The sequence below is a fragment of the Formica exsecta genome, unplaced genomic scaffold (genome assembly GCF_003651465.1).
Source record: "Formica exsecta isolate Colony F162 unplaced genomic scaffold, ASM365146v1 scaffold72, whole genome shotgun sequence".
NCBI classification, from domain to species: Eukaryota; Metazoa; Arthropoda; class Insecta; order Hymenoptera; family Formicidae; genus Formica; species Formica exsecta.
The window spans coordinates 1,669,746-1,676,077 of NW_021853485.1; positions in this window are offsets into that span (position 1 = coordinate 1,669,746).

A 6,332-nucleotide genomic window follows, 5' to 3' on the forward strand; every position below is an offset into this window, starting at 1 on the left:
CTCTCTCTCTCTTTCTGTCGCTTTTGCCCTGCCAACGACAGATCTACTTAAACGCTTTGATCTCACGCTTTAATCCTTTCTGCGATTATCCGCCTCCATCATCGAGAGAATCTCCTTCTACTTCGGTACTACTACCATTATATATCTACTCGTGCCCTTCTACCGCCGTCTTTTGACATCAAATGCTTTAGCATTTAATGCATATCGCCGCGTCTGGAGAGCACTACTATGCCATTAACTGTCGATTCGCGTAGACAACGAACTCTCGTCCTTGACAGATCAAAAGAATATCAACAGAGATAATGACGATGTGGCTCCGTCGACGCGCCACGCGACCTCGAGGAACGGATCGTTTAATCGCACCCTTGAGTCTCTCAATTTCCCTTATGTCGGTATTCAATGAGCCGTCTGATATACCCTAATAGTCTCGGTATCGCGCAAGTTTATTCAGAAAGAGATACGATTCTTTCAAGTATCGTCTTTACATTGCAAAACTTTACGATTTATTAGAGAATATTTTTGATTTCGAGAATGCGAAAGCTGATTTTTATTCTTTATGATTATTATACATATCCTATGAAACAAACTGCTTAATAAGCTAAAGTTAAATTTTTTATTCAATTCTTGCAATTAATTAATTAATTAATCTAATTTATTAAGATGCATGATGACTCAAAGATTTTAAATGATAGCGGCTGCGTTTTTTCGTAGCATATATTACAAGTAAAGTAATGTGAACAAAAAAATGTGCGTTTCAATCTAAGTAGTGTGGTAGCAAAGAATGCATTTTTTATTCTTCTATTCATTTTATTTCTAAAAAATTAAATTAATAAAATAATTTGAATTTGATTCATATTGAATTTAATTATGCACATATGCAGTAACTCGTAAAACTTATCCAGGTTGAAAAACAGAGAATAAATATTATTTTTTTAATCAATATAATGAGCACTCACTTATTTCAATCGTAATGTCTCGGATTAAGACAAACGAGATAAGTCATCATGCATTTCAATGATGAGAAAGCGAAAACAATATAAGATAAGTAAAAAATCACCCGATGTTTCGATAAGATAAGATTTCACGATTTTTTAGAAATATATTTTATTTTTATAAAAATATATGTAATTACATTGTGATTTCTTTATTTGAATAATAATTATATATAAAAATTATATTTCATTATATTGTAATAATGTGTAATTATAGCGTCGTTATTAAATATAATATCATTATAATATACACAGAGGACTGTATCAATCAGAAATTATTTATTAAGAAATAAATTTCTTAATAAATCTCTCAATACAATTGACACGGGTAAAAATTGGCATTTGAATATTACTGCCGGAGATTGCAAATGATTCAAAACTATCCACATTAGAAAATATAAATGCAAATATAAATATTAAATAGTATGATACGTGATTTACAACATCATTTCCTGTTTATCACATACCATTTATGTGTATTTACGAAATGGTTATTATGCACTTCACTGGCAAGCAAGCGACCTGATTTCAGTAGCACAACTCTCGAAGCAAAACTCTACCAAATCCAGCTTGCCCGCCCAAGTTGGAGAACAGAACGAGTTTCGGTTTGCCTTTGTCCCATCATAGCCTGCTCCAAGATACGTGTCATCCAAACGCTTATATCACCCATCATCTATTATCATTTTGCTTGCATTCTAGAAAATCCCTGTCATTGATTTTCGCGGGCTTATCAACATATCGCGAAACACTCGGTATCCGAGGTATCGAACTGCTCCGAAATGATTCGATTTATCTTGAGAAAAATAGCCAAATCGTTCAAGCTAACAATAAATTAAGAAATTGCAAAAAATCAGTTCACGCTTTTATATAATATGCCAAAATGATTTGTCTAACATTATTAAAAAGATCGAAACAAAATTTAACAAAACCTTACTTCATTTTAAAGGCAATATGCAAATATTCGAAATCAAAGGAATATCAGTAAAAATAGTCAACTACTTCAACGTGATTAAAATAGTTTCAAATAAAGGCGATCAAAGACAAAACAATAATAACTATATTTTTACTTGTGATCCGATTATTATCGGAAAGAGTATTTTTTGAATAATCTTAATTTTCATTGATTACTTTTTGCATTCGTTACGATAATTCATTACGTTCTACTGTCGCACTTCATGAAAGAACAGAACAGACAAGGAAAAGTATAAGCAAAGAGAAAGAGAGAGAGAGAGAGAGAGAGAAAATAGAGAGAGCAACTATGAGTCGGGGTCTATCGACCGAGGAGGATCAGAGAGCGAGAAAGGGTCAGAGGTGGAAGGACAGTAAAGAGTTCCGTACGGCACGTACCCAAATACGCTGGACGATGGATATACTGATGCGCGATCGATTTTTCCGACCTCGGGATCTCCCGATTCGTTAAGCGATTCACAGTGGATGCCTCGTGATGAGTAACGAAAAATAAAGAGAAAACTATTGAACATAGAAAGGGAAAGAAGAGCGAAAAAAACTCAAAGAGAGAATGAAAAGAACCAGAAATGCTTTTCATAAAAATCTAACAATTCGAAAATTTTATATATTGCATTGATAGCAGCCTAGATATTAAAATATATATAAATAATATATATTTGTGATAAATGCGTATATGTAGGTATATATGCAAGTACAAATATGAAAACTGCGTATATAAAATAGGCCAGTCATTGCAATGCCAAAAATGTGAATAAAAATAAAAATAAAATATTAAAACAATATAGATATGAAAATTGCATGAATATAAAAACTTTCGCACTTCATGAAAGAACAGAACAGACAAGGAAAAGTATAAGCAAAGAGAAAGAGAGAGAAAGAGAAAAAAAATAGAGAGAGCAACTATGAGTCGGGGTCTATCGACCGAGGAGGATCAGAGGGCGAGAAAGGGTCAGAGGTGGAAGGACAGTAAAGAGTTCCGTACGGCACGTACCCAAATACGCTGGACGATGGATATACTGATGCGCGATCGATTTTTCCGACCTCGGGATCTCCCGATTCGTTAAGCGATTCACAGTGGATGCCTCGTGATGAGTAACGAAAAATAAAGAGAAAACTATTGAACATAGAAAGGGAAAGAAGAGCGAAAAAAACTCAAAGAGAGAATGAAAAGAACCAGAAATGCTTTTCATAAAAATCTAACAATTCGAAAATTTTATATATTGCATTGATAGCAGCCTAGATATTAAAATATATATAAAAAATATATATTTGTGATAAATGCGTATATGTAGGTATATATGCAAGTACAAATATGAAAACTGCGTATATAAAATAGGCCAGTCATTGCAATGCCAAAAATGTGAATAAAAATAAAAATAAAATATTAAAACAATATAGATATGAAAATTGCATGAATATAAAAACTTGATCAATTATTAAAACAATAATTTAATTTTGCAATACTCTTTTATAAAGAATAATAATTATATATTAATGCCTGAGTTATGTTACCTAACATTTTACAGAAGCATTATTCACTTTTTCATTATTTGTACATATCTTCATTGCTTATATGTATTAAAGAAATGCATTGTTCGTTTCTTCTATTGCTTTAAATATAAAAACCTATCTCTTGCAACTTTTTAATAAAAAAAAAAAACAAAATCTTGTTACAATTTTTTGTAAATCCAGAATTAAAACTTTTATGGGATTATGACTTTTATTTTCTTCCACACCCAGTTGCAAATCCAGTTGCAAATACTAATGCAACCCAACAAAAAAAATTTTGAAGCCAAGAAAGTAAATATCATTCTTCTAGTTTTCTTGCTGGTTCGCTCTATCACATCACAATTGATAAATTTGAGATTAAAATAACAAAAGAAGCTATTTTAATATAATTTATCATGCCACATATGTTAAACAAATTTTATTTTATTCAAAATTAAATATATTATTAGAACTCTTATAGAGTCCTAAAAAAATTACAAAAATTTTTCTTAACATTAATAGCTAATTCTTTTTGAAGATTAAATATTCTAGCGACTCAATATTTAATAAAATAACATAAAACATTAAAATAAATTATTTTTATAATTTTAATTTTAATTTTCTCAAGATAATGAGATGATGGAATAATTTAAAAGCCCAAAACCATATTTAACGTAAAAAAAACTGCAGGAAATGATAATTATCGTCTTTCCCTTGTATTTTTTTATGGAACTACATTATAGTGTTATTCACATAACTTTTCCATTTCCGCGACCATTTCGGAGAGCGGAATAGTCGCCTTCAGCTATAATATCTTCGAACCTGAGAAGGAGGTTCGCCCCAAGGGGTTAAGAGCAAGTCGTGACAGTTATATCGAGCGGACTTGAAAGTAGACTGAGAAGTCGAGTTGACGCGGCAGCGACTATTTTTGTTCGCGAACGAAGGCGACATTCCTGTTATGTTTCCGCGAATTTCAATGATTACTCAGTCGTACCTCGGAATGGAGCAACAACCGGGATATGCGCGCGAGAGGTAATTTAACGAGATATTTTCCCAAATCGCTTCTTTCAACTCATAGCCTGACAGTTGTTTCACAGGAAACGAAATTAGCTCCATAAAACGTCGAAATTTTTCCTTTTCGGAACCAATGAGCACTATGTTATTATACCTCATAACTCTAATGATCGATAAATTAAACAATTAATATGCAACGTGAGAAGAATTGAGACGCAATTATAATTCGCTTAAATAACATAGATTTAATTATAATTTCACGTAAAAAAAATAAACCCTCTTTTAAAAAGATTGGCTCACTTTCAAAATAATCTATGTTTGAATTACGTATATATTTAATAGTGATATGGCATGTATGAGTAATCAAAATAAATAGATTATCAAAAAGCGTAAAATGAAATTCGTCAATAATTTTTCAGTTTTATTTAATTTTTTCATGTATGTGTGATCTTTCATATTAATTGTCCCATATTGATCAACATCAATTAATTATCTTATAATTAATTCCGCAAAATGACACGTATAAAGTCTATAAATCCTAACATACAGTCGCTATGTTACAAAGGAAGGAAGTTTTATTATCAGGGGACTCTTCGTATGGTTTATAGTACTTACGTGTATCGGAATAATAGATGTGTATGGAGTTAGCAAGTTAATTTTCGTTTGTCGTGACACAAGTGTATATCAAAGACATAAAATAAACTGCAATTCTTGAAAAATCTTCTTCCATGAAAGATTAGAGTAAATAATTTTTGAGTCATTGTGAATACTGTTATCAGCGATAAATCATTCTATCCGATAAAGCATGTAACACCACCTCAAGCAGTATCAATTTAGCTGTATATAGAATCGAGTGAGATTGCTTATCGATTGCTTCTTGCAATCGATGAGCAACATAACAGATAAGTGCCGATACTTTTAAATTAAAGACATCTTCATATATGTATTTATTTGAAACAAAGAAAACATGTGCGAAATCATTATTATTAAAATTATCTTCAGTAACGATATCGTCTTTATCGCAAATATTAGTTTCAAAGTTATTTATTACGTAATAGTTTAATCGGAAAAAAAAGATTAATTTATTTTTAGAAAATAATTTAAACATTTTCTAAATTCTTCTAATCTCTCATACATAAATACAAGCACACATATACATACACACACCTACCGCTTCCACGAAAAGAATTCGACGTCGCTCAAGATGATTTCGTTAAAAAACGATATACTATAAATTACAGTTACGATATATTGTGAGATAATTTATATATTCTAAATAATAAATTTCCGGCAAAATTTCGCGTATCAAATAGCGTCAGCTACATAAACAATCGTTCGAAGAAGCTTGAGTTAAATGCGGCAATTAATGTCAGCGAAGAAATATCCATTTATGCATGTTTAATTTAAACGCGCATAGTCGTCAGCGGTTTCCAACGAAATGCATACCGCGAATCGTCTACGACTTTAATGTGCATATCTCAAGTGCTTGTAATGCAGTAACGGCTGACGCACGGCGTGTGCATTACAATCACTTGTATCCGGAGAATTGTCAGTTTACTTAACTCGATAACGACTCGGACTCGGCGCGTCGCGGGAGACGGGACGACGCCGGACCACACGTTCGCCGCAACTACTGCGACATTATTACTCCAATCCCATGGCTAATTCAATCTCCGCGAGATTGAACGAGATTGAGAACGGACGGCCGGAAGTCGCCGATTCCGAAAGAGAAACGGGATCATTCCGGAAACGAGACGACGCGTTTCAATCTCGACGATTCACGGGAAATTCTACAAAAGCTCGAAACCAATTCTCGAAGTCACCCTCACGCACTCAAATACACACATACACACATATGTAGAATTTTAT